The sequence below is a fragment of the Pelodiscus sinensis genome, chromosome 18 (assembly GCF_049634645.1).
Source record: "Pelodiscus sinensis isolate JC-2024 chromosome 18, ASM4963464v1, whole genome shotgun sequence".
Lineage (NCBI taxonomy): Eukaryota > Metazoa > Chordata > Testudines > Trionychidae > Pelodiscus > Pelodiscus sinensis.
The window spans coordinates 14,160,638-14,183,263 of record NC_134728.1 but is presented as its reverse complement, the minus strand read 5'-3'; the positions used below and the strand labels follow the sequence as shown (position 1 = coordinate 14,183,263).

General features: G+C 45.0%; 1 protein-coding gene across 2 annotated transcripts in view; it reads left to right on the top strand.

Annotated features, from left to right (window-relative positions):
* Positions 1–22,626, top strand: part of RBM38 (RNA binding motif protein 38) — a 165,091-nt gene that overhangs the window by 88,555 nt on the left and 53,910 nt on the right. The window contains exon 4 of one of the 2 annotated variants that reach the window (XR_012896506.1): positions 6,679–6,832. The gene's annotated coding sequence lies outside the window, so the exon portion shown is untranslated. Of the gene's footprint in view, positions 1–6,678; positions 6,833–22,626 lie in introns of those variants that run through there. The other variant, XM_075901146.1, reaches the window with a different exon arrangement.

The following is a 22,626-nucleotide window of genomic DNA, read 5'->3' as shown; positions in this document are numbered from 1 at the left end:
TCTACACTACCACCCTAGTTCGAACTAGGGTGGTAATGTAGGCAACCGGAGTTGCAAATGAAGCCCGGGATTTGAATTTCCCGGGCTTCATTTGCATGTTGCCGGGCGCCGCCATTTTTAAATGTCCGCTAGTTCGGACTCCGTGCCCCGCGGCTACACGCGGCACGAACTAGGTAGTTCGGACTAGGCTTCCTATTCCGAACTACCGTTAGTCCTCATGGAACGAGGAGTAACTGTAGTTCCAAATAGGAAGCCTAGTCCGAACTACCTAGTTCATGCCGCGTGTAGCCGCGGGGCACGGAGTCCGAACTAGCGGACATTTAAAAATGGCAGCGCCCGGCAACATGCAAATGAAGCCCGGGAAATTCAAATCCCGGGCTTCATTTGAAATTCCGGTTGACTACATTACCGCCCTAGTTCAAATTAGGGTGGTAGTGTAGACATACCCTAATAGATTAGTAAGACAGGATTTCCCTTTACAGAAACCATGTTGACTTTTGTCCAACAAATTATGTTCTTCTACATGCTTCACAATTTTATTCTTTACTATTGTTTCGACTAATTTGCCCAGTACTGACGTTAGACTTACCAGTCTGTAATTGCCAGGATTGCTTCTAGAGCCCTTTTTAAATATTGGTGTCACGTTGGCTACCTTCCAGCCATTAGGTACGGAAATCGATTTAAAGGATAGGTTACAAACCACAGATAATAGCTCAACAATTTCCCATTTGAGTTCTTTTAGAACCCTTGGATGAATGCCATCCGGTCCCGGAGATTTGTTAACATTAAGTTTTTCTATTTGTTCCAAAACCTCCTCTAATGACACTTCAATCCGGGACAGTTCCTCATATTCATCACCCAGAAAAGACGGTGCAGATTCGGGAATCTCCCCAACATCCTCAGCCGTGAAGACTGAAGCAAAGAAATCATTTAGTTTCTCCGCAATGGCTTTATCGTCCTTGATTGCTCCTTTTATAGCTCGATCATCTAGGGGACCCACAGGTTTTTTAGCAGGCTTCCTGCTTCTAATGTACTTAAAAACCATTTTGTTATTTCTTTCTACTCCATGTCTATCCTTAGACATGGAGTATTGGTAAAAAGTCAGGCTTCACTGAGAAGGACTCCCAGCCCCCATCACAGTTATGGAGATGTGCAAGCATGCCAGGGATTGCCAAGCAGCTGTTCTGAAAATCCACTTTCAGTGCACGTTCAGCTGTTCTGACCTGGTCAAACTCAGCCATTGTGCTTTGGTTGTGGGGGTTGGTTTCAAGTTCCAGTCCAGAACTTCTGGCAAAATGCTGGAGGTGGAACAACCTGCGAGTGGAGCTAGTTTTGCATTGGGAACTCAAAGGGTGGAGCTTGGCATGGCTCTACGTGCACTAGCAGAGCAGTCTCATCCATAGGATGAATCAGGGAGGCTGCTCCAGGCCCCGCACTTTTAAGCCCCATGGCGGCCACCCCAACCATCCTAAGGATGGAAGGGACCTGGGGAATTACAGGGTGTTGGTGCAGCGGCAGCAGGAGTCATCCCCCCACTCACCAGGTGGGCTGTGGGAGTGGCCTACTCTGCTCCACCCCACTGCCCTTCTGGCCTGCTGCACTTGGCTTCTCAGCCACCCCGGGGTGCTCCACTTCCCACTGCCATGGAGAAGCAAGGCGCAGCAGGCCAGGAGAGAGTGGCGCTATAGGTCAGAGAAGGTTGCTTGGCAACTCCCGCTGCCACCACACCATGCCACCATAATCCCCTGGGCCATGTTGCTCAGGGGAGGGGGTAAGGAGGCAGGGTAGGGTTGGAGTGGGGGTGGGGCTTGGGGAAGGAGTGGAGCTGGTTGGGGGAGGGGTGGGGTCTGCAGCAAGGGCTTGTCCTGGGCCCCACACCTAGAGCACTGGGGGGGGAGGGGAAAGTGTTGCCCCAGGCCTCCCACCCCTCTTGGGATGGCCCCATGCATTAGTGTTCCCCAAAGTTAGAGAGGATCCCTTTAATACCTACAAAACACTGCACAAGGACAAGCAGCTGGAGTTTTATGTCTGCTGCCTGTTGTATTGCTCATAATCACTCTCAGTGTGACCATGTCCTTCACCTGCATTGTTTGCTTTTCTCCAGCTGTCGTCTCTGGTCAGAGGCTGATACTGTAAGCACGTTGGCAGTGTGTCTCAGCCACGCCTTCCTATTATACGTGGGTATGGTGCTGGTCACTGAGCCTGATGAGGTCTTTTGGGTGCTAATGCAATACAAACAACAAGAGAGTAATAATGCCCCCCCTGTGCAGTATGTAGCCGGATAGATGCTCCAATTAAAAAAACTACAAGGATACTAGTGCTTGGCTGTGTTCTATCGATTTCTGCCATCTAAGGTCCAAATCCTGGCCAGCTAACTCAGGCAAACGGAGTTATGCACATGAGTAAGGCAAACAGGAGGGGGGGGGGGCTCTTCTGGGGATCATAAATACATTGACTGAATGGTCCAGCTTGACACATTTTATCAACCCAGCAAATGGGAAAGGTAGTATCTGTGATGGGTGCAAGGCATCTTGCGGCAGTTCTGGGAACAGACGGAGTGGCAGTCTCTTTGCTGGAGAGATATGGATCTCTTCTTAATGGAAAGCTCTGTACAAGGAGCATCCAAGGTCAGCAAGCAGACTATTTGCGGCAGGTTCTGCATGGAAGATATGATAAATCCCTCCTTGCACAGAGATGTGACAAACAGGGCTGCAAAGTGAGACCAGGAAATGGCCCATCCAGAAATCACAAGGTGTAATTTAAGGGTCCGCCTCCCACTGACTTCAGTGGGCTTTGGCCTAGGTCCTGAGACATTCCATGAGACAACTCTGGGAGAGGCACTGATCCCTGGTCCTTTAGCTGTCACCTACACAAGGTTCAGACAGGCTCTGGACTGGATTCAGTGGCATGGTGGAAAAATGTTTGCTCTTGTCTGAGCCTTATCTACTCTGCTGCAGCTTCTCCTGATGGACTCAGTCCCAGTGGGACAGAGGGGTGTGGAAAATCCTAGCGCAGACAAGGCCTCTTGGGTATTTATGTTCAATCCTGGAGTTCTTTCAATCTGTTTTTCCCTACTATGACAGGCTGCATTTGCCTGCTCTGCAGAGCCACCATTTACAGAAGAAACCCTTTCTTGTCATGCAGCTGATCAGGAGGCTTCCAGAACGGATGCTTTTCTGCAGGTGGCGACACTGTCCTCAGCGCTGAGAGAATCCTGTGAAATGTGAGGTACAGCGGGGCCTTGACTGCAATCAGGTGCTCCCCCTGCTTCTGTGACACATACATTCAAGAGGTGATAATCCTTGTGATCCCATCGAAACACCGAATGAAGTCATTAAGAACAGACGGATCCAAGTTGCAAGCTGGGATCCGGCTCCAAACTTCTCCAGACTGTGGAGATGTTCTACTCCAGGGTTTTGTTTGGGGCCTTGTCCACTATTAATAATGGGATTGTTGGCACAGTTGCAACCCCAACGCTCTCTTACATGGGACAGCTGTAGATTCTGCTAGAGCTCAAAGGTATACAGCCACCTCCCCCACAATGGGTCATGCACCAACCCAAACTCAGCTGCACCACATGGATCCAGGCACTAGTGTGAGGATGAAGACAGCAGGAAGCCCCTGTGTCTGGGTAAAGTAGGACAGAAGATGATGAGAGACCTTAGTACCTGACAAATGGCACTGTGCAGCCAGAGCAAGAGTTTGGAGACATGTCACAGAGGACAAGTGAAGTGAAAGAATTCTGAGTTGCACCAAACAAAGGAAAAGGGGTTACAATTCCAGAAGATAGGGGATGGGGGGGGGGGGGGAAGGCGGGAGAGAGAGAAGCAGTTAGAAGAAAAGCAAGATTAGCCTGACCATAAAATGAAAATAAGCAGGAGTTGAAGCAAAATGTGCTGGAGATAAGAGATGCTAGATTATGCAGCTGGCAGATGGATAGGAGCAAGCAGCCAAGAAGGGAACAAAAAAACATGTTCTAAACCTGTAAAAATCTTAAAAGACAATTTAAAAGACCATTTTCTCCAGAGAAATACACCATTACATCAGAGGGAACACAATCTTCCTCCCCTGCCTCAGAGTGAAATGAAATCAAGCTTCATAGTGCATATATGAGATGGAGGATGGTTCCACTGTACCATCCTATATAGTATACAGGCCAATCTGTGCAGCTTCCACATAACAAGGGCACCTGGGGATCAAAGAGAACATCAACCGCACATCCATTTTCTCCACCCCACCCCCAGTACACCCACCACCTATGCAGCAGATATCTGGCTCTGCACAGACTGTTCCTTCTCTCCCTCCCAAATGCCACCTCAGTGGTGTGGTGGGTAAATCTAGGGCCGGACAGAAAACACTGGCTCCATTTCTGACTTTATGGTGTGGTGGTTAGGGCACTCAGCTGGGATGTGAAGGAATTACAGGACAAGGCCCTGTTTAGCCTGATTTGGAGCAGGAACATGACCTTGGCTCTCCCACATCCCAGTGAGGGCCCTGACCTGTAGTGTTTCCTTGGGTCTCTTGCTTTCTCTTTCTGCATTTAACCAGAAATTCCATCCGGGACACCAGAAACCTTTCCAATGTAAAAACGGTTTTGTCTAAATGTTCCAGTCCTGTTCTGTTTAAACCTGCCCTAAAGGGATAGCTGGTGATTTCTGTATCAGATGAGAAATGACCCATATTCCTCCACTCCCTTCTTCTCTCTGCAGAAGCAGTCCAGAGAGTGGAGACAGAGCATGCTGCACTATGATGATCCTGAGCCTTTGAACTAGTTTAGATCAGCACTGTGAAGCTATGTAAATATGTAGCTATGCCAATATAACTCGCAGTGTAGACACAGCTATGGCGGCAGAAGAGGGCTTCCCATCAACATAGCAAACTGTCCCTTGAGCAGTGCTTCCCAATTTTATTTGGCCATGGAACCCTTTTAAACTTGAAAGAATTTTGTGGAACCCCTAATAACAGTCTAATATATGGACCTGAAAAAGTAGACCACAAATAAGTAATGATAATAATAAACAAATGCTAAACAAGGTAATGAGATCAACATTTAGTTTAACTAAACATATTTAAAAACAAAAAAAATCACGTAATATTAATTATTATTATGTTTTAAATAATAAAATGTTATTGTAATGGAATTTTCTCACGGAAGCTTTATTTTCACTTTGCAGAATCCTGGGGTTCCACGGAACACCATTTGGGAAACACTGCCCTAGAATAAATGCAGCAAGGTTGATGGAAGAATGCTTCTGTCAACTTAGCTACCATTGTTTGGGGACGTGCCGGCAGAGTGTCTGTAAACATACGAGGAAGTTACTCACCTTGTGCAGTAACGACAGTACTTTGAGGTGGGTGTTCCCGTGGGTGCTCCACTACAGGTGTCAGGGCTTGTCTTGGCACCGCAAGTCGGAGACTCATCAGCCATAGTCCAGCTGAATCGCGCATACGCGGAAGGCGTCACATGCCTTTTGCGCCATTTGTGAGCGTGCACGCAGTCCAGCTCCCGCCAGTTCCTCCTAAGCGGTTCATATCTGAAAAACACAAAAGGAAGGAGACCTAAGCGGGGAGGAGGGTGGGTTGTGGAGCACTCAAGGGCAGCAGCGGATTTAGGGCAGGGCGAGCAGGGTGGCTGCCCCGGGTCCCACGCTTCCTGAGGCCCTACGCATGCGCCGTGTGAAGGGGGGGGCGTGAAATTTCGCTGCCCGGGGCCCCGCGGCACTCTCATCCGTCCCTGCCCACGGGGACACCCACCTCAAAGAACCGTTGTTACTGCACAAGGTGAGTAACTTCCTCTTCTTCTATGGGGAGTGTCCCCATGGGTGCTCCACTACAGGTGACTGCAGAGCTGTAGCCTGTGTTATGGAGGTGGGAATCTCCATTATAATCTATTCACCATAGAGAGTACTGCTGAGGCAACTGCCGAGTCATGTACGAGGGCTTCGATGGCATAATGCTTAGCAAATGTAAAGTCCGAGGACCACGTTGCCATTCGATGGATGTCTTGCAATGGGACTCCTTTGAGGAATACTATAGATATCGCCATTGCCCTGGTTGAGTGATCTCTCATCATGCTTGGAGGGGACTTGTTGCGCAATGAGTAGCAGCGAGAAATGAAGTTCAAGACCAGGTTGGAGATGCACTGAGCTGACAACTGTTGGCCCTTAAAACGTTCTGCCATAGAGATTAGCAATCATTGAGACTGCCAACAGGGACGTGTTCTCTCGATGTAGAAGGCTAGAGCTCTATGGACATCTAACGTATATAGATGTGCTTCGTGGTTAGAGGACTGTGGCTTGGGATAAAATGTTGTCAGTACTATGGTTTCATTAATATGGAACTCCAAATTGACTTTCGGCAAGAAGCTCGGGTGCGGGAGTAGTATGACCCCATTACTGGTGAACAGGTGTATGGTGGTGTGGCCGAGAGCGCCACCAGCTCATCTACCCAACGTGCAAATGTAATTGCTAGTAAAAAGATAAGTTTTATGGTGAGTGTTGGCATGTCACAGGTAGCTAAAGGTTCAAATGGGGGATACGTAAGTGTGTCCAAAACTAGTTCCAGATCCCACAAAAGTGGGGGTTTCTCCTTGGTGGGTACAGGTTGTGTAGATCTTTTAGAAAACGTTTGGTCATGGGATAGGCGAAAATTGAGTAACCCTCTACCAATTGTCTAAAGGCAGAAATCGCTGCAAGATTAACTTTATGGATGGTAACGCCAAGCCCAACTGTTGAAGGTGCAAGATGTACTCGAGGATGCGATGGATAGGAATGGAGAATGAGTCAAGGTCATTAGCAGCACACCAGGTGTGGAAACGACGCCATTTTTGCAGGTAAGTCGTTTGTGTAGAATTGTGTCTTAGCACATGTTGTACTTCCTGGGAACAGAGAAGTTCTACATGTTGGAACCAGCTACGAGCCATGCCATAAGATGTAGTCAGTTGATTTTTGGGTGCACCGTGGATTACTCTCGCTGTGTCAGAAGGTGGGGTTGTTCTGGTAGGTGGTATGGAGGGTGCAAAGACATTTGAAAAAGAATTGGGAGCCACATCTGTCTGGGCCAAAAAGGATCTATTAGTATGACTGTGGCCCTGTCTGTTGAAATCTTCTCTATGAAGAGGAATGGGAAGGAAGGCATAAAGTAGGTTGCCGCTCCAATCCAATAGGAATGCATCCCCAAGGGACGTCGGTCCAATGCCCACTCTGAAGCAGTATTTGGGGGACTTCACATTGTGGTGTGTTGTGAATAAGTCTATAGTGGGGTACCCCCACCATTGGAAGATATGCCTTATTATGTCCTGATTGAGTTCCCATTCGTGTTGGGGAAAAAAATGTCTGCTGAGCATGTCAGCAATGATGTTGTCCTTGCCGGAAAGGTATGTAGCTAGTATGGTGATCTCGTGATGAATGGACCAGTTCCATAATCTCATAGCCTCTGTGCATAGTGTTCTGGACTGGGCTCTGCCTTGATGGTTGATGTAATAAACTGTGGTTATGTTGTCGGTAAGGACTTGGATGGTGTGACCACGAATAATGGAGAGGAACCGCTTGCAAGTGTTGAATACTGCTCTCAGCTCTAGTAAATTGATATGCTGGAGAGATTCTTGTGGGGTCCACATTCCCTGAATGTGGGATCCCGCACCGTGGGCTCCCCACCCCAAAAGGGATGCGTCTGTGGTAACCTGTATCATAGATTGTGGATGGTGAAATGGAACGCCATTGAGCATTTTGGGAGAGGCCCACCACGCGAGGGAGCCCTTTACTATTGCAGGCACTGACACTGTTCTGTATATGTCGGGATTGCCTGGGTGAGAGATGAAAGCTAACCAATGTTGAAGGCACCTGAGGTGGAATCTTGCGTGTTGGACTACATAAATCGTGGCTGCCATGTGTCCCATGAGCTGCAAGCAGATCAGTATGGGGACTCTTGGGCTGATGCAAAGAGTTTGAACGAGATTTTGTATTGTATGAAATCTGGCTGGTGGAAGGTAAGCCTTGGCTGTTGTAGAATCTAACCGTGCCCCAGTGAACTTGAGGGACTTTTGGGGCATGAGGGATGACTTTGGGAAGTTGATCACTAGCCCGAGCATTTCGAATAGGGTTCTCGTAGTGTCTGTAGCGCGCATGGCATTTTCAAAGGAATGCACCTTGATCAGGCAATAATCTAGGTACGGAAATATCATGATGCTGTGCCTGCATAGGTGCCCTGCTACCACTGAGAGTGTCTTTGAGAAGACTCTGGGTGGTGATGAGAGATCAAATGGGAGGACTCTGTATTGAAAGTGTTCCGTACCTATGAGAAATCTTAGAAAATGTCTGTGTGCTGGGTGTATTGTCACGTGAAAGTACACGTCTTGTAAGTTGAGGGATGTAAACCAGTCTCCGCTGCTGAGTGCCAGAATAATGAAAGCTAAAGTCACCATCTTGAATCTGTGTTTGCGAAGATAGCAATAGAGTCTTCGCAGATCCAGAATCTGTCTCCAACCCCTGGATTTTTTCTCGGTCAGAAAGTAGCGAGAATAGAACCCCTTGCCCTGAAACTGGTGTGGAACTCTCTCCACTACGCCAATATGTATTAGGCGCAGGGCCTCCTGCATTAGGAGGGCCTCGTGAGATAGGTCCCTGAAGAGGGATGGAGACGGAGAGCTGGTTGGGGGGAAAGAAAGGAAAGGAATCGTGTAGCCGGATCACACTAGCTCCCGGACCCACCGGTCGGTGGTGATGGTGAACCACCTTTGTTGGTATGGTCATGATCTGTGGCGAAATAGCTTCCACAACTCTGGTTGGTATTTAAGGGGGATGGTCTGTAGTCCCTCAACCATGCCATCAAACTGGCCATCTGTTATTTTGGGAATTGGGCGCTCCGTTGGGCTGAGGGTGTCGTTTCTGTTGCCTTGGTCTTGCGTGTTGATGTGGCATAAGAGAAGGTCGTGTGGCTTGTGGCGATACCGTGGTGTGTACACCCCCAGGGTTTTGAGGGTTGTCCTTGAGTCCTTGCCTGAGTGCAGTACTTGGTCTGTCTTTTCCGCAAACAGACTCTGTCGAAAGGCAAGTTCTGTACCTTAGATTGCAATTCCTTGGGGACGGCAGCCATCTGGAGCCATGATGATCCACATATCACCACTAATGTCGCTGTGGTTCGTGCCGCCATATCTGCTATGTCTAAGGCGATCTGTAATGCCACCCTAGACAACGTATAACCCTCTTGTACTACGGACTTCAGTAGTTGACGTTTGTCCTCAGGAAGGTTTTCCAAAAGTGTCACCAATTTCGTATAATTGTCAAAGTTGTGATTGGACAAGAGAGCCGTGTAATTTGCCATTCTGAGAGTCAACATCATGGAAAAGTAAAGCTATCCCACAATCTTTCACATTGATTGTTCGGTGCAAGCGCTCCTGGTGAGTGCGCATCTTCAACACAAAGAGCATGGTGTGGACATATAAAAGCTATTTAATTACTGCAGTGACTGTAACTTAGATCGACTTTGTAGCATAGACTTGCCCTAAGGAGCAGCTCCTCAGATCTGTATTATTGCAGCTAGTCAGAAAACACAATTCCCTTCCTATGGGAAATCCTGAAATTTCCAAATTTCCTTTCATTCTAAATTGGGATGGAAAGTTGAAATTTACCGTGAAACAAATTTCAGAAACACTTTGAAATGACCTTATCAAAAATTTTCATTGGAAAAGTACCCAAACATTAAAACATAAAATATGAATTATATACACATGCAGCAGATTAATAACATATACTGTGAAAATCAACCGCAATGGTTGAAAAAGGTAAAAATGTAAAACCTAATAAGAAAGTTGAAATAAAATACTCCCTTTCAATCTGAATTAGTTAGAAAAGTTTTCAAAGAAAACTCTTATCAACATGCTCCTGTGATACGTTTCGATTCTGGCAAAGCAGCATTTCCTGACTGAAACTATTCCACTGAAATTTCTTCACTCAGTTTGGTTACTGACTCAAGCTTGCTGCAGCCTCATAATAATGGGATATGATGCTGCTGCCTTATTAAAGCTGTGGAGCTTGGTGGGCCCTTCTTAGTTTATGAGAATACAAGACAGAAGATGTCTATGTGGATTTATTTTCTTGCCCTCAAATTTCTTACAGTGCAGCCAGAGCCCCGCATGCCACATGGACAAAACAATTACTTAATACCAAAGATGGAGGGAGCTGCCTTCTGCTGAAATGATTCATATTTATACTTGGAGTAAATCTTGTTCAACAAAGTAAAAATGGGATATTGCTTCCTTGACCAAACACAGCATTTCCTGGAGCACTGCTGAAGGACATTAGCCAGGGCTAGCTATCTCAGTCCAGACTGATAAGGCAACTGTTATCAAGTTAACTCTCATGAATGCATCTCAATTGGCATTAGCCAATTAACAATTAGCAGACATTTGGCTGCTATTTAAGACTCTTCATGCCCTTTGGGAAGATAAGCTTTAGGCCAGCCTATACTGGCGCTTCACAGCACTGTAACTTTCTGACTCACTGTAACTTTCTGACTCAGGAGTGTGAAGCCCCCGCCCCTGGTACATCAAGGTACAGCACTGTAAAGGGCCAGTGTGAACCAGACTACAGTCACTATTAGCAACTCTCCTCACAGAGGTGGTTTACATAGTGTGCTGGGAGAGCTCTCATACAAAGCCGTAGTGTGTTTTCAAATCTGCCATTTCAAAAGGATCACACAGTGGCTTTTGGTCCAGATTCTGATCTCTTTTCTCCAGTGTGAATCTGTGGTAATTTCCATTGACTTACGCTACCATCAGAGACTTCCATACACAGCAACATGGGAGGTCCCGTTTTTAAAGGGACAGTCCCATATTCAAACCCTCCTGCTGGTGTCCCTGACCACCCTCTTATTGCTAACATTCCCATAGGGATCTTTTTTGTTACCTTTCATACCCTTGCTAGGTACAATTTCAATTGCACTTTGGCCTTCCTGATTACACCCCTACATCCTCAAGCAATATATTTACACGCCTCCCTAGTCATCTGTGCAAGTTTCCACTTCTTGTAAGCTTCCTTTTTGTGTTTAAGTTTGGCAAAGATTTCACTGTTAAGCCAAGCTGATTGCCTATCATATTTGCCTTTCCTATGCACTTTGGGATGGTTTGTTCCTGCACCTTCAATAAGGCTTCTTTAAAATCCTGAACTCGGCCACCTCATGATCACTGCTGCCCATGTCGCCCCCCACAGCTACTTCCCTTACCAATTCCTCCCTGTTTGTGAGCAGCAGGTTGGTTCCTTCAACACTTGCACCAGGAAGTTGCCCCCAATATTTTCCAAAAACTTCCTGGATTGTCTGTGTACTGTTGTATTGGTCTCCCAACAGAAGACAGGGTGATTGAAGTTGCCTATGAGAACCAGGGCCTGTGATCTGGAAGCTTCTCTTAGTTGTCTGAAGAAAGCCTAGTCTACCTCCTCCACCTGATCTGGTTGTCTATAGCAGACAGCCACCACGACATCACCCTTGTTGCTCCTGCCTCGAAACTTAACAAAGGGGTCTGTAGTTTTAGGCAAAGGCTGGCCCTGCTCTCAGGTCTGGGGCAGCAGCTATTAGCAGATTCTCACTTACAGCCAGGACTCTTGCTGCACTCTTCTTCAGCATCTCCCCAGGTCAGTCTCTCATTCTGTGCGGTCTCTCCCCTTTCAGAGCTGTCTGGCTTTGAGAGGTGGTGCATCAGTGCAAAGGTGCAACCCCAGGTCAAACGTGGGGAGGATGCGGCTCCAGCTCACTCAGCTTGGAGGGACTCCACTTCTCGTGCCCAGGAATCTGGGCCAGTCTGTGCTCAGGTCCATTAGGGGATTTGTTCTGTTGGGCTGTCCTTGGATGGCTGTCCTTGGATGGCTGACCTGAGTCCCTTTCTCCTGCTGCTTACTCCACTTTAACAGCCCTTTGATCCTCCCAGCTGCTGTTAGCCTGCCAATCAGCAGTGGCTGGCAGTGCCTGGATTAACCCTTTGGTTTCTGAGCTAGTGTGCGCACATGTATACACCATGACAGGCTCCCTTTCTCCAGCTTGATCAGGTACTGCAGGGGTGATAGGTTGGGATCCCAGTGTCCAGGCCTGCTTTCTAATCCTCCTGGCCCAGTATGGGTTTCTACAGCCCATCAGAGTCACCCTATATGGTGCAGTCCCTGCAGATCCTCAGGCACCTGGTGGCAGGATCAGATGGAGTGGAGCTGGCAAGTCACCATGTCTGTGATATCATCCTATCTCAAGAGAACAAGGATGTGCCAGAGTTGGATACCCCAGGAATCAGGGAAAATTAGTGGCAACTGGCACCCTAGGATGGACTCGTCTTCCTCTCCGGTGACCTCCAGTGCCAGACCTCCACACCCATTGTAGGAGTTACTCCTGCCTCCATTCCCTCCGTCTTCCTATGACAGCTGTTCCTTAGCAGCTTCTTATCAGATTTCTCTGCCTGGTTTTGATGGCTGTGTTCTTCCATTCCCATTGGGTTGCATCTCTGTCCCCACAGAATAGCAGGGCTCCCTATGGTGGGTGGAGTATCCTTAGTGCCTGCAGAGAGGGGTTGATCCTAAATGGAGTGGGAGGAGAAGGAGAAAGACAGACTCATCCTCCAGCTGGGGCCAATCTCAGAGGATTTGGCAAGTTTCAACAGGGCTCTCGTTACCCAATGGAGTACAGTCTCAGATGAGAGCTGGGTCATTTCTTGAGGGTCCTGTTGCCTGGCTTCTGTCCGTGTCACTGTTCTATTGGGTGCCATTTCCCAGCTGGGTTTCCTTACCTCTGGCAGAGCAGCAGTTTGGAGAGCTGGTAAATCCCCTTCCTGGTCAGCCAGCCGACGTCCTGAGCTGAGTCACTGATGGACAGTTTCAGCTAAGCTGCCAAGTTCTCTAGTTTGGAGAACTGTGCTGAGTTCTAATGGAAGGAAAGGAGAGGGGGCTCCCACCGCATTCTATTATCAGCTTCCAGTCTCCCCTGGGCCAGGAGTCTTTCTCCACCAGTTCGTCTGCTGGAGACACTGGGGGAGACAAGTTAGCACTAGATTCTCAGCTCCTTCTGTCCCCAAGGGAGCCTGGAGCAAAGGGATGTGGTCTGGGCCCTCCATGATGACTTGCACCCCCAGCTGCTCCAGAAAGAAGGGACCCAAGGCCAGGCATGAACTGGTCGGGGCCAAGGTTGGAACATGGTCCTTTTATGGTTCCAGGATCTCCACTGAACTAGGAGAAGATGAACTTGACTCAAATCTAGCTCACTCCCTACTCTGACTCTGCCTTCCCAAGGGGAACATGTCCAGCCTACAGCCCCAGCAGCTGCAGCCCCTAAAGCCTGTTGAAGCCAGCCTACCTATGCCTGATGTCAGGAAGCTGGGGTCCTTCATCAAATTCAGGAATCAGAATGGGGCTCTGCTACTCCTTCCAGCCTCGACTTTTTCCTGGGACACTTTGCCTGCTGCAGAAGGTGACACATTGTGGGGAAAGGAGGCAGGTCAAAATCTCATCCCAGTAGAAGAGGTGGATGAGGCTTTTTCTAAACATCTAACAAAATCATCCAAAGTGCAGGACATGGTGGTGATGGGGGATTTCAACTATCCAGACATATGTTGGGAAACTAACACAGAAGGGCACAGACTATCCAATAAGTTCTTGGACTGCATTGAAGTCAATTATTTATTTCAGAAGGTTGAAAAAGCTAGTAGGGGGGAAGCTGTTCTAGATTTGATTTTTACAAATAGGGAGGAACTGGTTGAGAATTTGAAAGTGGAAGGCAGCTTGGGTGAAAGTGATCATGAAATCATAGAGTTCGTAATCCTAAGGCATGTTAGAAGGGAGAACAGCAAAATACAGACAATGGATTTCAGGAAGGCAGATTTTGCTAAACTCAGATAGCTGGTAGGTAAAGTCCCATGGGAAGCAAGACTAAGAGGAAAAACAACTGAAGAGAGTTGGCAGTTTTTCAAAGGGACATTATTAAGGGCCCAAAAGCAAGCTACTCCTCTGTATAGGAAAGATAGAAAGTATGGCAAAAAACCGCCTTGGCTTAACCAGGAGATCTTGCATGATCTCAAAATAAAAAAGGAATCATATAAAAAGTGGAAACTAGGACAAATTACAAAGGATGGATATAAGTAAACAATACAGGCATACAGGGGCAAGATTAGAAAGGCAAAGGCACAAAATGAGCTCAAACTAGCTATAGCCATAAAGGGTAACAAGACAACATTCTATAAATATATTAGAAGCAAGAGGAAGACCAAGGATAGGGTAGGCCCACTGCTCAGTGAGGAGGGAGAAACAATAGCAGGAAACTTGGAAATGACAGAGGTGCTTAATGACTTCTTTGCTTCCGTCTTCACTAAGAAGTCTCATGGTTAAGGAATGCCTAACATAGTGAATGCTAGTGGGAAGAGGGTAGGTTTAGACTATAAACTAAAAAAAGAACAAGTTACAAATTACTTAGAACAGTTAGATGTCTGCAAGTCCTCAGGGCCTGATGAAATGCATCCTAGAATACTCAAGGAGCTGATAGAGGAGGTATCTGAGCCTTTAGCTATCATCTTTGAAAAATCATGGAAGACAGGAGAGAGTCCAGAAGACTGGGAAAGGGCAAATATAGTGCCCATCTATAAAAAAAAGGGAACTAAGAACAACCCAGGAAACCACAGACTAATCAGTTGAACTTCTGTGCCTGGAAAGGTAATGAAGCAAGTAATTAAGGAATTCATCTGCAAATATCTGGATGTAAATAAGGTAACAGGTAACTGCCAGCATGGATTTGTAAAGAACAAATTATGTCAAACCAATCTGATAGCTTTCCTTGATAGGATAACAAGTCATGTGGATAAGGGAGAAGCGGTGGACATGGTATACCTAGACTTTAGTAAGGAATTTGATAGGATCTTGCATGAGCTTTTTATCAATAAACTAGGCAAATATAACTTAGCCTGGGCTACTATAAGGTAGGTGCATAGCTGGCTGGATAACTGTTCTCAGAAGATAGTTATTAACGGTTCACAATCATGCTGAAGGGCACAACAAGTGGGGTTCCACAGGGGCCGGTTCTCTTTTGTTCTGTTTTGGGGCCAGTTTTGTTCAATCAACTGTTTAGATATTCAATCTTCATCAACTGTTTAGATATTGGCATAGAAAGTATGCTTATTAAGTTTGCAGATGATACCAAGCTGGGAGGGGTTGCAAGTGCTTTGGAGGATAGGGTCATAATTCAAAATGATCTGGACATACTAGAGAAATGGTCTGAGGTAAATAGAATGAAGTTTAATAAGGACAAATGCAAAGTACTCCACTTAGGAAGGAACAATCAGTCTCACACATATAGAATGGGAAGTGACTGTTTGGGAAGGAGTACTGCAGAAAGGGATCTAGGGGTCATAGTGGACCACAAGCTAAATATGAGTCAACAGTGTGATGCTGTTGCAAAAAAGCAAACATAATTCTGGGATGCATTAACAGGGGTGTTGTGAACAAGACACAGACACATTCTTCCGCTCTACTCTTTGCTGATTAGGCCACAGTTGGAGTATTGTGTCCAGTTCTGGGCATCACATTTCAAGAAAGATGTGGAGAAATTGGAGAGGGTCCAGAGAAGAGCAACAAGAATGATTAAAGGCCTGAGAACATGAGATATGAGGGAAGACTGAAAGAATTGGGCTTGTTTAGTTTAGAAAAGAGAAGACTGAAAGGGGACATAATAGCGGTTTTCAAGTACCTAAAAGGGTGTTACAAGGAGGAGGGAGTAAAATTATTCTCTTTGGTCTCTGAGGCTAGGACAAGAAGCAATGGGCTTAAACTGCAGCAAGGGAGGTTTAGGTTGGACATTAGGAAAAACTTCCTAATTGTCAGGATGGTTAAACACTGGAATAAATTGCCTAGGGAGATTGTGGAATCTCCATCAGTGGAGATATTTAAAAGCATTTTAGATAGACATCTATCAGGGATGGTCTAGATGATGCTTGGTTGTGCTGTGAGGGCAGGGGACTGGACTCGATGATCTGTCAAGGTCCCTTCCAATTCCGGAGTTCTATGTTTCTAAGATCAATAGAATAGAGTGCATGATGAGCCCACCCCCATGCACAGGGTGGAATATATGATTCATTGATCATGGTGTTTGAGAAGGGGATTATCACAATTTATCTTTGTCTCACTAGACTGGGACAATGTTCAGTTGTGTTGTGCATTGTCATTGGCCAAGATTATGAGAATGGATCCAATATGGCTGGAAAGTACAACGGAGTACAACCGGTCCTTCTTGAGCAAAATCCAAACTGTATTTTCTTCAGTTGTGGCAAACACACACTAAATCTTGTTGGTGTTGATTACGCTGAATCGTGCAAGGAAGCAATCACATATTTTGGAACAATCCAGCAATTGTACAACCTCTCCAGTAGCAGTCCAAGAAAGTGGGAAATTCTTAAGCAGCATCTGCCTGTTTCCCTTCACAGCATGTTGACGAGATGGTCAGAACAAATTGCTGCTAAAAATGATCCATGAAACTGAGCTTGTATTTGAAGCACGCAATGCAACATTAGATGTTGAGAGGGATAACATTGAACAACTTCTTAAAGATACTCAAAAGATTCACGATCAAAGGGACACAGTCCTTTCTGAGTCCAAACCAGTAGCACAGGGTATTGACATTTCGTCTGAGTTTTCCACCAATCACAGCCTAGCATCTCAATCTGATGCAGAAAGGCATTGAAATTCAAATGCCACCCAGCTGATTGACAGAACTCCCGCAGCTGCTGGCATGTATTTCTACTGGTGGTGCACATTCACACATGTCTCAGTGCACATAATAAAATGTATTCCCACGTGGATAAAAAAAAATAGAGGGAACATTGCTGGTAAGTGAAAGCAGGTGATGGCCTTAGTCTAAGCTTTATCTCATCTTGATCCCATGTCAAAGGTGGGTTTGATTAGCAATGAATACTTGTCAGGGCAAGACAAGTCCAGAGAGCATTGCAGATCAGTATTGAAATGCATGAGTATACACATGAGGCTTTAAACTCCTGATCAAAGTTAGATAAAGCTAACTGCAAGTGTGATGTTCGCTGTATGCTACCTACCTACCATTTGGCTAGCATAAAAAATACATGGAATGGCTGGTTTTGTCCATTCATCGTATTTAATTATAGTATAATTGAGTTCTTCTGTTTTCCTGGTAAGAATGGAGTAAAACACTGCATTTAAATGCTCTTTAAAAATTGTTTAGGTAACACTTTAAAGTAGAAAATTTACAACATGACTATAGCACATAACAAAGACATATGTATATTATACTTAATAAATAATATATTTTTATTATGAATATTATATAAAACGAAAAAGACAGGAGAGATTGATAGGCTTTTCAAGACCTAACAGGACTAACATAATTCATAATGCTAAGTGATACCTTGCACTCCAGTAGTGGTGATTTGCAGTTCACAGTTACTGCTTTTTACAACTGCTTTATGATTAATATATGCTATGTATTCTGTCTTTAATCAGCAGATGGAACTCAGCTCTGCATAGAAACCGATGCCAGGATACCATTCTCTGTGTCTGACTGAGCCTAAAACATGAGGGCGATTTCAGATAAAATATTTACAAGACATTACAGTCGTGGGTTGTAGAAATCATGCTTCAGTAAGCCAATCACAGGCACTTTCTCTTCGTTTTACTGTATCCATAGATCATGCTTTCCCATGTAAAAATAAATACAGAAATTACTACTTCAAAACAGCTAGCTTTGGAATGTCCTTTTCTGTCAATTTCAGATCAGCTATTTATTTAAGCTCCATTTTTTCTGGGCACATGGAGGATTTTGCCTCCCCTCAAGGCATCCAACGAGGGTGTTAGAGGATTTGTTTCCAATCTTAGACAATGCTTGTTGTTATGGTTTCCAGCAGGATAACTTATTCTGCCCCACAGTCTGGAAAAGGGAGGAACATGTGAAATACAGCTGCTCCTGAGGACAAAAGAGGAGCAAGTGCCACCTCAGCCGATCGCAAGGCACTTCAGGTCACCAAAGCCCTCACAGTTCTTTCTCAGGGGGATGCTAGTTTCTTAGCTTCCCACTTCTGGGTCTGGCTAGGGAAGGAGCATGAATGCTGAAAACCTGAGCCAAATGTAAACTACAAATACAGTTGGCTCCTCTTATGCACCGGCTTTATTTCTGAGGGGATTCAGCTGAGCTTGCCATGTGTATGCAGATGGCGTTTTCTGCTTTTCTTTTTCTAAGAGCTTACTAGAACTGGTCAGAAAATGGGGATATTTTATAGATTCTTAATGCCAGATTGGGCCATCTGATCATGTAGTCTGACCTCCTGTACATCACAGGCCATGGGATTTCATAGTTATTTCTGTACTGAGCCCTATAGCTTATGTTATGAAACTAATTATATGACATAATTGTTTGTGATAGCAGGGGACTGGATTCCGTGATCTGAGGTGTGAGGGGGTCAGGTCCCTTCTGGTCCTATGTTCTTATTTCTTTGACTAAAGCCTATTTTCTGTACCAAAAAAAATTGTCCTTTTACATCAAAAATATTTGCATGTTGATATATTTTGACCAGCTTGGCATTGTATGAACACTGGCAAATTGTTACAGGAACATACAATTCCTGAAAAGTTTTTCGCTGCTGGTAACAGGCAGATGAAAATCAGTTATGTGACTTTTCAAGAAGGTTAAAGTATTCTTTCTCCGGTCAGTGCTTTTTCAAAAGGTAGATGCAGTCACAAACTGGATCTAATATGATCCCCACTGGTTCATTTGAGAGAATTTTAAAGGTAAACAGTAAAGAGTTTTTACAAAATTGGGCCTGTGCCATCATTTTCCTGCCCCTCTTTATTATATTGGATAGGGAGGGTGTGACATTTTTAAGGGATTTTTTAAATCTTAGAAATAGTAACTTTTGCGTGTGTGTTTTTGTGGACTTCTCTCTCTCTCTCTCTTTTGGTAGTGTTGGGGATTATATTGTTATTGTAAGTGCCATAATTGAATGGGACGCATTGGCTCTTTCACCAAGATGACTTTTCTCCAATGGGTTACTCAGTCATTAAAACATTTGACTAATAAACCCTTCATCTGCTCACTTTCACAATCCTGGCTTTTGTGGTTGTGATATTTTTTTAATATTTCAGTTACAGGAAGCCTGCAGCTGAGATAGGACCTGAATATAAAAAACAGACAGGGGAAACCAAAAGTAACTCAGGTTCTTCATATATTATAACAACAACAACAAAAGTAAGGCAAGCCACTTTGGCCCTTTCCCTTTCCCCTCCCCCCACACTTCCTTTGTTGATCACTTTCCTGTAGCTAATTAGAGTCTGAACTGGAAAGTGTCAATAACTCAAACCACTTGTTTCCCACATGTAGGGTGACCGTATTTCCCTTTGCTGAATATGGAACACCTGGTAAAATTACTCAGATTCAAGTGAGTTCAATGCCAAGCAATCAAAACTCTGCAGTACAAATGTTCAAATTCACATCAAGAGCCCCGGTTAAAAAGAAATACTGCATGGCTGGAGCCTTTATATTGACCTTATCTTTGAGGGTGAAGTGACACACACACACATTCCTGTACATTTCTCTCACAAGGGCTGGGGGGTGACTCAGGGTATGTCTACACTACCACCCTAGTTCGAACTAGGGTGGTTAATGTAGGCAACCGAAGTTGCAAATGAAGCCCGGGATTTAAATATCCTGGGCTTCATTTGCATCTTGCCGGGCGCCACCATTTGCAAAGCCCCGCTAGTTCGGACTCCGTGCCCGCGGCTACACGCGGCACGGCGTAGGTAGTTCGGATTAGGCTTCCTATTCTGAACTACCGTTACTCATCGTGGAACGAGGTGTACCGGTAGTTCGGAATAGGAAGCCTAATCACGGAGTCCGAACTAGCGGAGCTTTAAAAATGGCAGCGCCCGGCAAGATGCAAATGAAGCCCGGGATATTTAAATCCCGGGCTTCATTTGCAACTTCGGTTGCCTACATTAACCACCCTTGTTCGAACTAGGGTGGTAGTGTAGACATACCCTAACTGACCTGACCCAAAGAGCCTGGTCCAGTGATCTCCACTCTCCATGCCTGGCTGGGCCCCTAGATTAGACCCACCCCTCCTGGTACGTGGCACCACATCTGCACCCTCCATCGGTTGCTTCCTACTGGTGCTGTTAGGCCGTCATCCCATGTAGGGGCTGGGTCTCCTAGGTCCCTGGCAGTGGCTTCTCTCTGGGGTTCTGCTGGGGTTGAGTAGTGGCAGTTTCCTGGAACTTCAGTCCCCACTGTCTAGATCATTGGCCATTGCAGGCCAGAGCTCTGGCTGGAGGTCCTTTCGCTTCACTGGCCAGCTCACAATAAGCTGCTCTCTTGTCTTTTATGCTGCCCCAGCACATGGAGCATGCTCAGTTTGGTTGAAGGGGTGGGACTTCCTCCGCCTACAGGTTTTTCACCCCTCCTGTTCCAGTGCGTGGTATGTACACTCCGTCATAGTCCCACACAGCTCAATAAACTCATTTTGCATTCTGGTAGACAGATAATGGCCTTGCATATGTTTTCTACTCTCTTGTGATTCATGAACACACTTAACATGGCCTGATGAAAGTGGGTCATACTTGCTAAGAAGCTCAAGTATACCAAGAAAGTTTCCATTTGTAGTCACCAGTAAGTTTACTGGAACCAATCTAAGACAATCCCTGTTCAGAAAGAAAAAGAATGATATTCTATATGTGCTCAAGGAGTTTTTTCCAGTTATCAATTTCTGTTCCTTTCACTCAGAAGTAAGTTTTCAATTGAACTGTCAGATAGTGCTGCTCTACTAGCTGATTTCCACTTAACATAGTTATCTTTATGTGATACTGAAATTTCATGTGCAGCTATTTGGTCTTTCAACTTCCTCCAACCTCTACTGATGCTCCAACCTGATGGGGATGGATTAGACAGTACTGATGCATTTGAAGTATTACTCTTAAAATGAAACAGGGTACACAGTATAGATCATGCTTTTCCATGCTCCAACAGAGCCAGTCTCTTGTGTAGATCTCTCCATTTGGAAGAGTTTTTGTCAGCAGACGAATGGGAAAAGCATGATTTTCAGCATCTTTCAGTATATTACTTGGAATCTGAAAACTAACTTTGAGAAATGACTGCCTTTGAGCAACTTTGTTCTTATCAAGAAGTCCATTATCAGGTTCTGATGCCACTGTTGTTACACTGTGTCCTATGCTAGTCATAAGTTCTGGCTCTTGCCGCACAGCATCTCCGAGGTCCTTGTTTTCTGCCTGCACAGTCTCTAAATCAAGTATAGATTCTTCATCTATCACTACCGTTGGCATTTCCGTGTCTTGTTTAATAACCTCATTTTGAGGAAGTTGCATTGAAATGTCATTTGTAGGTACAAAGTTTTCATCATCAGAACTGGAAGTGTCACTGTCAGTATGGTCACCATCTAATGACTGAGGAGAATTTTCCATGAGATATTATGTTGTTTGCTTTAAACTCTTAACTGCTGCTTCACTCTGTTGTTTTTGCCATCTCTTACTTGCACCACTTTTAAATCTTCACTTCATTTTTATAAAGAGGATCTTTTAAAACACAGTAACACAATAAATTAATTTGCTAAAGGCTATTGGTTATACACAATTTTAATTGTATATACTTCACAATGAATATTATATAATAATGGCTTGGGGGTATTATTTACTATGGCCCTTATAGCCTTATTTCAAAGTCTTGAAATTTTGTCTACTAACACATTCCTGTTATTAAATTCCTCTAAAAACAAAACAGACTTTAAAGGTGAATCTAAACCTGAATGAAGAGGTAGCTTACAGCTGAGCCTGATATGATTATTGCATACGAAGACACATAAGAAAAAACAAGAATATAAAAATCTCTTATGCAAAGATAAACATCTAATTTAAGGGTTAAACTCACCAGCAGACCAAGCAAAATCACTTTATAGTAACAGAATTAATTACAACTTTCAAAACCTCTAAACTATGGAAAGACTGTCAACATTGTTTCATAATGTAGAATCACTAATCACAGAAGCTACTCGAGTCTCCAGCCATACAGATGAAAACTCGGATGTGACCAAAAAATTGGCAAAGGCCGAGGTCCCACAATGATTTAAATCAATTTTCTGCAGGTATATATAGCTTCTTTGGTTGTCTCTATTATAACTGCAAGTTGTATAATAAATGGAAATGACTTGGTAGAAAAATGTCAAAATTTGAGGCCCCTGAGGCCAGGGCCAAATGGCTTTTCTGGTTCTCTCCCACACCCCTTCAAATAGGGCCTGAATGTTGGTCTCTCCAGTCTAGAATACTTACACACTGCATCAGGCAGCTTCCAGTGCTTTTCAAAACAAAATAAAGCACGCTTTTTCTTCAAACTATCACCTCTATAGTTGCTGCCCTGTGTTGTGCAGAAGGCCAGACTACAGTATAATGAACTCTTTGGCCTTAAAATAGATTAATAGACTTTCAAAGATTTATCTCATTGATTTCTTGAGCATTTTTAAAGCATTCTTCACTGCAATGTGCTTCCAAAACGAGCATCCAGTACTGATTTAGAGCATGGCCCTCTAACAGTGAAGGCAAGCAATGCTAGGACTGAAGAGCAATTAAAAAAGGAATAGCTCACCCA